Raw genomic sequence first — 11195 nt, 5'->3', positions numbered from 1 at the left:
TCCAGCTTCTTATTGGTTCGCTCTGTATTACCAGCCTACTGCAATTGGCACAAACTCAAAGTCAATTGGAAGTTCGACTGTCGATCAGACGTTGGGCGGCGGTAATATGGGCTGTCATCCAATGGCAGACCGAGCCATCCAATGAGGAGGGAGAGGGAAAGAAGGGATAGGGACGGAGATGGGAGAGGGAGAATGGGATAGAGGGGACGAGTGGGGGGGGGAGGGGGAGGAGAGGGGGGAGGGGGGAGGGGAGAGGGGGGAGGGGGAGGGGAGAGGGGGGAGGGGGAGGGGAGAGGGGGGAGGGGGAGGGGAGAGGGGGGAGGGGGGAGGGGGGAGGGGGGAGGGGGGAGGGGGGAGGGGAGGGGGGAGGGGAGAGGGGGGAGGGGGGAGGGGGGAGGGGAGGGGGAGGGGGGGAGGGGGAGGGGAGGGGGGAGGGGGGAGGGGGGAGGGGGGAGGGGAGAGGGGGGAGGGGGGAGGGGAGGGGGGAGGGGGGAGGGGAGGGGGGAGGGGAGAGGGGGGAGGGGGGAGGGGGGAGGGGAGGGGGAGGGGGGGAGGGGGAGGGGAGGGGGGAGGGGGAGGGGAGGGGGGGAGGGGGGAGGGGAGGGGGGGAGGGGGGAGGGGGGAGGGGAGGGGGGGAGGGGGGGAGGAGGGGGTGAGGAGGGGAATGCAGAAGGGGTGTGGAGGGGAGGGGTAGAAAGGGGATGGAGAAGGGAGTTGGGTAGAGGGGAAGGATTGTAGGATTAGAGAGGGGAGGAGGATGGGACGAATGAGTGAGGGAGAGGAGGAGGAGGAAAATGGAGGGGAAATGAGTGGGGGAGGGGAGGGGGGGAGGGGAGGGGGGTGAGGGGGGGAGGGGGAGAGGGGGGGAGGGGAGGGGAGGAAGGGAGGGGGAGGGGAGGAAGGGAGGGGGAGGGGGAGGAGGGGAGGAGGGGAGGGGGAGGAGGGGAGGGGGAGGAGGGGAGGGGGAGGAGGGGAGGAGAGGGGAGGGGGGAGGGGAGGGGAGGAGGGGGAGGGGGAGGAGGGGAGGGGGAAGGGACAGGTGGGGAGGAGGGGGAAGGGGGAGTGGCAGGGGAGGGGGAGGGAAGTGGAGGGGAGAGAGGGTGGGAAGAGGGGTGAGGAGGGGAAGGGGATGGAGAGGGGGTGAGGAGGGAAGAGGGATGGGGAGGGAGCGGAGGAGGGAAAGGGAGAAAGAGGAATAGTGTGGGAGGGAGAAGGGGTGAGGAGGGGGAGAGGATGGAGAAGGGGAGAGGAGGGGAAGAGAACTGGTGAGGAGGGGAGGGGTGGTGATGGAGAAGGGGTGGGGATGGAGGGGTGAGGAGGGGAATGCAGAAGGGGTGTGGAGGGGAGGGGTAGAAAGGGGATGGAGAAGGGAGTTGGGTAGAGGGGAAGGATTGTAGGATTAGAGAGGGGAGGAGGATGGGACGAATGAGTGAGGGAGAGGAGGAGGCGGAAAATGGAGGGGAGGGGAGGGGGGGAGGGGAGGGGGGGAGGGGGGAGAGGGGGGAGGGGGGGAGGGGGAGGGGGGGAGGGGAGGAAGGGAGGGGGAGGAAGGGAGGGGGAGGAGGGGAGGGGGAGGAGGGGAGGAGGGGAGGGGGAGGAGGGGAGGGGGAGGAGGGGAGGAGGGGAGGGGGAGGAGGGGAGGGGGAGGAGGGGAGGAGAGGGGAGGGGGAGGAGGGGAGGAGAGGGGAGGGGGGAGGGGAGGGGAGGAGGGGGAGGGGGAGGAGGGGAGGGGGAAGGGACAGGTGGGGAGGAGGGGGAAGGGGGAGTGGCAGGGGAGGGGGAGGGAAGTGGAGGGGAGAGAGGGTGGGAAGAGGGGTGAGGAGGGGAAGGGGATGGAGAGGGGGTGAGGAGGGAAGAGGGATGGGGAGGGAGCGGAGGAGGGAAAGGGAGAAAGAGGAATAGTGTGGGAGGGAGAAGGGGTGAGGAGGGGGAGGGGATGGAGAAGGGGAGAGGAGGGGAAGAGAACTGGTGAGGAGGGGAGGGGTGGTGATGGAGAAGGGGTGGGGATGGAGGGGTGAGGAGGGGAATGCAGAAGGGGTGTGGAGGGGAGGGGTAGAAAGGGGATGGAGAAGGGAGTTGGGTAGAGGGGAAGGATTGTAGGATTAGAGAGGGGAGGAGGATGGGACGAATGAGTGAGGGAGAGGAGGAGGAGGAAAATGGAGGGGAAATGAGTGGATGGAGATGATGGAGTGAGGGGGAGGAGGTAGGGATTAGATGCAGGGGGTGGGGGAGAGGGAGTAGACCATCCCACTCTCCCCCTCCCCAAATTGAAGAGGAGATTTTTAAACCCTCCTTGGATGTCTACATAAATACCTCAGGTGAGCTGGAACTGTATAGATATACAATGTATAATACTCGGAGCCATTGAATACTCAAATGCAAGGTGCATTCAGGAACCTGCCCCATAACATTCAAAGTGGAACATCCAATTTCTTGATTTAGTACTTTGTATTCTAATGTATCATTGTGTACAAAAGGTGCTAGAACTGAAAGTACCTTCTCAATCATTGGTAGGACACTAATGAAATTGGTTGTAGACTACTTTAAATCATATGTTAAGGAAAATAATAAGGTTCCCATCAAGCTAGCACCTGGTTGTTTTCAGCAACTTTCAACTCTACACTCTATTGAGATGAATGCATTACTCTCTATTCTATACATTTTGAGTTAGTGTACATAACTATTCAGGGTGAAGTGGAACTGTATAGATATTGCATGTGCACTACTCAAAGCCATGGAATACTCAAGTGCAAGATGAATTCAGGAACTTAAAACATAACATTCAGAGTGGAACTTCTAATATTTTTGTTTCCTTCTGTAATCGCTAATGGTTCACTGTGTACAAAAGGTGCTGTTCCTGAATGTAAATTCTTGAACATTGGTAGCACACTCCTAAAATTGCTTCCACTGTGCTCAAAATCATATGGTAACTAAAATGATATGGTTTACAATCAGTTAGCATATAGTAGTATTCAGCAAAATTGAACTCTACTCTCTATTGAGCTGAATGCTTTACTTTCTATTCTATGCACTTTGAGTTAAGGATGTGGACAGAAATACCTAAGGTGAGCTGGATATGCAATGTACAATACTCAGAGCAATGGAATACTCAAATGCAAGGTGCATTCAGGAACCTGCCTCATAACATTCACAGTGGAACATCCAAGATGTTAAATTAATTGTGTGAACTCTAATGTTCCATTGTGTACAAAAGGTGCTATAACTGAAAGTAACTTCTTGAACATTGGGAGCACACTCATAAAGTTGGTTCCGTTGTGCTCTAAAACATATGGTAACTAAAATAATATGGTTTACAGCCAGTTAGCATATAGTAGTTTTAGGCAAAATTGAACTGTATACACTATTGAGCTGAATGCATTACTTTCTATTGTATGCATTTTGAGTTAAGGATGTCTACATAAATACCTAAGGTGAGCAGGAACTGTATAGATATACAATGTATAATGCTCGGAGCCATTGAATACTCATATGCAAGGTGCATTCAGGAACCTGCCCCATAACATTCACAGTGGAACATCCAATATCTTGATTTAGTACTTTGAATTCTAATGTTTCATGGTGCACAAAAGGTGCTAGAACTGAAAGTAACTTCTCAATCATTGGTAGGACACTAATGAAATTGGTTGTAGACTACTCTAAATCATACGTTAAGTAAAATAATAAGGTTTACATCAAGCTAGCACCTAGTCGTTTTCAGCAGCTTTCAACTCTACACTCTATTGAGATGAATGCATTACTTTCTATTCTATGCATGTTGAGTTAAAGTAGTGTACATAACTATTCAGGGTGAAGTGGAACTGTATAGAGATTGCATGTGCACTACTCAAACCCATGGAATACTCAAATGTGATTAATTCTGGAACTTACAACATAACATTCAGAGTGGAACTTCTAATATTTTTGTTTCCTTCTGTAATCGCTAATGGTTCACTGTGTACAAAAGGGTGATGTTCCTGAACGTAACTTCTCGAAGATTGGTAGCACACTCATAAAATTGGTTCCATTGTGCTCTAAATCATATGGTTACTAAAATGATATGGTTTACATCCAGTTAGCATATAGTAGAATTCAGCAAAATTGAACTCTACACTCTATTGAGCTGAATGCTTCACCTTCTATACTATGAACTTTGAGTTAAGCATGTGTACATGAATACCTAAGGTGAGCTGGATATTCAATGTATAATGCTCAGAGCCAAGGAACACTCAAATGCAAGGTGCATTCAGGAACCTGCCTCATAACATTCAAAGTGGAACATCCAAGATGTTGATTTAATTGTGTGAAAACTAATGTTCCATTGTGTACAAAAGGTGCTATAACTGAAAGTAACTTCTTGAACATTGGTAGCACACCAGAAATTTGGTTGTAGACTACTTTAAATCATATGTTAAGGAAAATAATAAGGTTTGCATCAAGCTAGCACCTAGTTGTTTTCAGCAACTTTCTACTCTACACTCTATTGAGATGAATGCATTACTCTCTATTCTATACATTTTGAGTTAGTGTACATAACTATTCAGGGTGAAGTGGAACTGTATAGATATTGCATGTGCACTACTCAAAGCCATGGAATACTCAAGTGCAAGATGAATTCAGGAACTTAAAACATAACATTCAGAGTGGAACTTCTAATATTTTTGTTTCCTTCTGTAATCGCTAATGGTCCACTGTGTACAAAAGGTGCTGTTCCTGAATGTAAATTCTTGGAGATTGGTAGCACACTCATAAAATTGCTTCCACTGTGCTCAAAATCATATGGTAACTAAAATGATATGGTTTACAATCAGTTAGCATATAGTAGTATTCAGCAAAATTGAACTCTACTCTCTATTGAGCTGAATGCTTTACTTTCTATTCTATGCACTTTGAGTTAAGGATGTGGACAGAAATACCTAAGGTGAGCTGGATATGCAATGTACAATGCTCAGAGCAATGGAATACTCAAATGCAAGGTGCATTCAGGAACCTGCCTCATAACATTCACAGTGGAACATCCAAGATGTTAAATTAATTGTGTGAACTCTAATGTTCCATTGTGTACAAAAGGTGCTATAACTGAAAGTAACTTCTTGAACATTGGGAGCACACTCATAAAGTTGGTTCCGTTGTGCTCTAAAACATATGGTAACTAAAATAATATGGTTTACAGCCAGTTAGCATATAGTAGTTTTAGGCAAAATTGAACTGTATACACTATTGAGCTGAATACATTACTTTCTATTGTATGCATTTTGAGTTAAGGATGTCTACATAAATACCTAAGGTGAGCAGGAACTGTATAGATATACAATGTATAATGCTCGGAGCCATTGAATACTCATATGCAAGGTGCATTCAGGAACCTGCCCCATAACATTCACAGTGGAACATCCAATATCTTGATTTAGTACTTTGAATTCTAATGTTTCATGGTGCACAAAAGGTGCTAGAACTAAAAGTAACTTCTCAATCATTGGTAGGACACTAATGAAATTGGTTGTAGACTACTCTAAATCATACGTTAAGTAAAATAATAAGGTTTACATCAAGCTAGCACCTAGTCGTTTTCAGCAGCTTTCAACTCTACACTCTATTGAGATGAATGCATTACTTTCTATTCTATGCATGTTGAGTTAAAGTAGTGAACATAACTATTCAGGGTGAAGTGGAACTGTATAGAGATTGCATGTGCACTACTCAAACCCATGGAATACTCAAATGCGATTAATTCTGGAACTTACAACATAACATTCAGAGTGGAACTTCTAATATTTTTGTTTCCTTCTGTAATCGCTAATCCAGTGTAATCCACTGTGTACAAAAGGTGATGTTCCTGAACGTAACTTCTCGAAGATTGGTAGCACACTCATAAAATTGGTTCCATTGTGTTCTAAATCATATGGTTACTAAAATGATATGGTTTACATCCAGTTAGCATATAGTAGTATTCAGCAAAATCGAACTCTACACTCGATTGAGCTGAATGCTTCACCTTCTATTCTATGAACTTTGAGTTAAGAATGTGTACATGAATACCTAAGGTGAGCTGGATATTCAATGTATAATGCTCAGAGCCAAGGAACACTCAAATGCAAGGTGAATGTTATGAGGGAGGTTCCTGAATGCACCTTGCATCCAAGATGTTAAATTAATTGTGTGAACTGTATGTTGATTTAATTGTGTGAAAACTAATGTTCCATTGTGTACAAAAGGTGCTAGAACTGAAAGTAACTTCTCAATCATTGGTAGCACACTAATCAAATTGGTTGTAGACTAATCTAAATCATACGTTAAGTAAAATAATAAAGTTTTCATCAAGCTAGCACCTAGTAGTTTTCAGCAACTTTCAACTCTACACTCTTTTGAGATGAATGCATTACTTTCTATTCTATGCGTTTTGAGTTAAAGTAGTGAACATAACTATTCAGGGGGAAGTGGAAGTGTATAGACATTACATGTGCACTACTCAAAGCCATGGAATACTCAAATGCAAGGTGCATTCAGGAACCTGCCTCATTACATTCACAGTGGAATATCAAATATATTAATTTAATTGTGTGAACTCTAATGTTCCATTGTGTAGAAAAGGTGCTATAACTGAAAGTAACTTCTTGAACATTGGTAGTACACTCATAAAATTGGTTGCATTGTGCTCTAAAACATATGGTAACTAAAATAATGTGGTTTACATCCAGTTAGCACCTAGTAGCTTTCGGCAAAATTGAACTGTACACTCTATTGAGCTGAATGCATTACTTTCTATTGTATGCATTTTGAGTTAAGGATGTCTAAATAAATACCTAAGGTGAGCTGGAACTGTATAGATATACAATGTATAATGCTCAGAGCCATGGAATACCAAAATGCAAGGTGCATTCAGGAACCTGCCTCATAACATTCACAGTGGAACATCCAAGATGTTAATTTAATTGTGTGAACTCCTATGTTCCATTGTGTACAAAAGGTGCTATAGCTGAAAGTAACTTCATGAACATTGGTAGCACACTCATAAAATTGGTTGCATTTTGCTCTAAAACATATGGTAACTAAAATAATATGGTTTACATCCAGTTAGCATAAAGTAGTTTTCAGCAAAATTGAACTGTACACACTATTGAGTTGAATGCATTACTTTCTATTCTATGCATTTTGAGTTAAGGATGTCTACATAAATACCTAAGGTGAGCTGGAACTGTATAGATATACAATGTATAATGCTCGGAGCCATTGAATAATCAAATGCAAGGGGCATTCGGTAACATGCCCCATAACAATCACAGTGGAACATCCAATATCTTGATTTTGTACTTTGAATTCTAATGATTCATTGTGTACAAAAGGTGCTAGAACTGAAAGTAACTTCTCAATGATTGATAGGACAATAACGGAATTGTTTGTAGACTACTCTAAATCATACGTTAAAAATAATGTTTAGATCAAGCTGGCAGCTAGTAGTTTTCAGCAACTTTCAACCCTACACTCTGTTGAGATGAATGCATTAATTTCTATTCTATGCATGTTGAGTTAAAGTAGTGAACATCACTATTCAGGGTGAAGTGGAAGTGTATAGATATTGCATATGCACTACTCAATGCCATGGAATACTCAAATGCAAGATGAATTCAGGAACTTACAACATAATATTCAGAGTGCAACTAATATTATTCTTTCCTTCACTAATCACTAATGGTCCACTGTGTACAAAAGGTGATGTTCCTGAACTTAACTTTTTGAACATTTGTAGCACACTCATAAAATTGGTTCCATTCTGCTCTAAATCATATGGTAACTAAAATGATATGGTTTACATCCAGTTAGCATAAAGTAGTTTTCAGCAAAATTGAACTTTACACTGTATTGAGCTGAATGCTTTACTTTCTATTCTATGCACTGAGTTAAGAATGAGTTCATAAATACCTAAGGTGAGCTGGATATTCAATGTAAAATGCTCAGAGCCATGGAATACTGAAATGCAAGGTGCATTCAGGAACCTGCCTCATAACATACACAGTGGAGCATCCAATATGTTGATTTAATTGTGTGAACTCCAATGTTCTATTGTGTACAAAAGGTGCTATAACTGAAAGTATCTTCTTGAACATTGGTAGCAAATTCATAAAATTGGTTGTAGACTACATTAAATCATATGTTAAGGAAAATGATAAGGCTTACATCAAGCTAGCACCTAGTTGTTTTCAGCAACTTTCTACTCTACACTCTATTGAGATGAATGTATTACTTTTTATTCTATGCATTTTGAGTTAAAATAGTGAACATAACTATTCAGTGTGAAGTGGAAGTGTATAGATATTCCATGTGCACTGCTCAAAACCATGGAAAACTCAAATGCAAGGTGAATTCAGGAACTTACAACATAACATTCAGATTGGAACTTCCAATCTTTTTGTTTCCTTCTGTAATCGCTAATGGTCCGCTGTGTACAAAAGGTGATGTTCCTGAACGTAACTTCTTGAAGATTGGTAGCACACTCCTAAAATTGGTTCCATTGTGCTCTAAATCATATGGTAACTAAAATGATATGGTTTACATCCAGTTAGCATAAAGTAGTTCTCAGCAAAATTGAACACTACACTCTATTGAGCTGAATGCTTTACTTTCCATTCTATGCACTTTGAGTTAAGGATGTGCACATAAATACCTAAGGTGAGCTGGATATGCAATGTATAATGCTCAGAGCCATGGAATACTTAAATGCAAGGTGCATTCAGGAACCTGCCTCATAACATTCACCGTGGAACATCCAAGATGTTAATTTAATTGTGTGAACTCCCATGTTCCTTTGTGTACAAAAGGTGCTATAGCTGAAAGTAACTTCATGAACATTGGTAGCACACTCATAAAATTGGTTGCATTGTGCTCTAAAACATATGGTAACTAAAATAATATGGTTTACATCCAGTTAGCATAAAGTAGTTTTCAGCAAAATTGAACTGTACACTCTATTGAGCTGAATGCATTACTTTCTATTCTATGCATTTTGAGTTAAGGATGTCTACATAAATACCTAAGGTGAGCTGGAACTGTATAGATATACAATGTATAATGCTCGGAGCCATTGAATAATCAAATGCAAGGGGCATTCGGTAACATGCCCCATAACAATCACAGTGGAACATCCAATATCTTGATTTTGTACTTTGAATTCTAATGATTCATTGTCTACAAAAGGTGCTAGAACTGAAAGTAACTTCTCAATGATTGATAGGACAATAACGAAATTGTTTGTAGACTACTCTAAATCATACGTTAAGTAAAATATTAAGGTTTACCTCAAACTAGCACTTACTAGTGTTACGTGTTCAGGCAACAATAAATATATGAGATCGGCAAGGGTTTCTTATAACAAACAACACGTTTATTAAACACAGAAAACAAACCCCCCAAAAGTAAACAAACACTACCGTAACCGGAAACAGCTGCTGAGCGGCAGCCCAAACAGTTCGTAAAGTGATATTCCAAAACAGTTCTTTAAAGTGGTATTGCCAAAAGTTTGATATGCTCACAGTCCATTTAAAAGGAGAGACTTTACAGGACGATTTAGGTTCTCTTTCACGTCGCTTGCTTCAATCCCCGACAGCGAACTTCCCACGAAGAATTCACGAAACAGAACGGCTTAAAGGCACTGACCTTTCCTTCTCCACTACCTTCAATCCTTTCTAGGTAAACCTAGGGATTAACACGAAGATAGTCAACGAAATCCTTCCAAATAAGGATCAAACAAAGGTCGCCCCCGTTACACCGTAGAAAGCGATTCTCCTCGATCTTTAACTTCCAACTTCGAATCTTCACTCTCCCCTAATTTCCTCGAACTAACAGAATCATAAAGAACCTGCTGGCAATAACCTTTTAAACTTTAGGCATTAAATAAAAACTTCATCCTTCAACTAAACTGCGTCATCTCTTAAAACACGCAGTGGCATGAGGTCAACCTGGCAAATCCAGCCCCGAACTGCCCCTCCTCACAGGGTGGGGTCTGCCTTTTATAACCTGTAAAAATAACTCGTCACATGATCTCTACTGGTGGGAAAATGACGTCACCACCATCACAAGACCATCACCTCAAGTCCAGTACAGCTTCAACCCCAGTCACATGACAAGGGCTCCACTGTCATGTGTCACGAGTACGTAACACCTCCCTCCCAAAAAAAACATTTTTGGTCTGACAAGAACAAAAATTTTTAACAATTGCTTACAAGAAAAACAAAGGTATAAATTTTATAACATATACAATACACGACACCAGCATATAACAGCTTATAAATCACAATACAGTAGGAGTGTTACAATTGAAAAAAAACACTGCATAAAAAAAAATTACAGTGTACATTCAACATCGAGATAGATTCAGCAACCACATTATCTTTACCTTTAATATGAGTCATCACAATATTGTACTCTTGTAACATCAAACTCCAATTTAATAATCTCCTGTTTTTGTTTTTCATCTTACTCAGAAAAACTAACGGATTATGATCAGTGTAAACAATAAGTGGTTTCTGAGTTGTACTAACATATACCTCAAAATATTCCAAAGCTAAAACAAGAGATAACAATTCTTTCTCTATTGTCGAATAATTTCTTTGATGCTTATTAAGTTTCTTAGAAAAGTAAGCTACTGGATGATCAACCTCATCACCCTCATTCCTTTGCATTAATACTGCTCCTGCAGCCTCATCACTAGCATCCACAGCCAATGAAAAAGGTTTTCCAAAGTCAGGTGCCTTAAGCACAGGTTGTTGACATAGCATTGTTTTCAATTTTTCAAATGCTTCTTGACAAGGCACCGTCCATACAAACTTCTCATTCTTCCGCAGAAGGTTAGTTAATGGAAGGGCAACATTAGCAAAATTCTTACAAAATTTCCAATAATATCCTACCATTCCCAAAAACCTTCTGAGAGTTTTTTTCCCCGTTGGAGTGGGAATCTCTAAAATTGCCTGATCTTTTGCCTGAACAGGAGCTACCTTACCTTGACCCACAACATAACCAAGGTAAGTCACAGTGGCATGTCCAAATTCACTCTTAGCTAAATTAATAGTTAAGTTAGCTTTTGAAAGCCTTTCAAACAATTTCTCCATCGCAATACTGTGTGCTCCCCAAGTATCATTTCCTGTCACTAAATCATCAATATAAGCATCAGTATCTTTCAATCCCTGAATCACAAAATTAATCAT

This window comes from Hypanus sabinus (genome assembly GCF_030144855.1).
Source record: "Hypanus sabinus isolate sHypSab1 chromosome 24 unlocalized genomic scaffold, sHypSab1.hap1 SUPER_24_unloc_2, whole genome shotgun sequence".
Taxonomy (NCBI): Eukaryota; Metazoa; Chordata; class Chondrichthyes; order Myliobatiformes; family Dasyatidae; genus Hypanus; species Hypanus sabinus.
Note: the sequence above shows the minus strand (reverse complement) of the source record.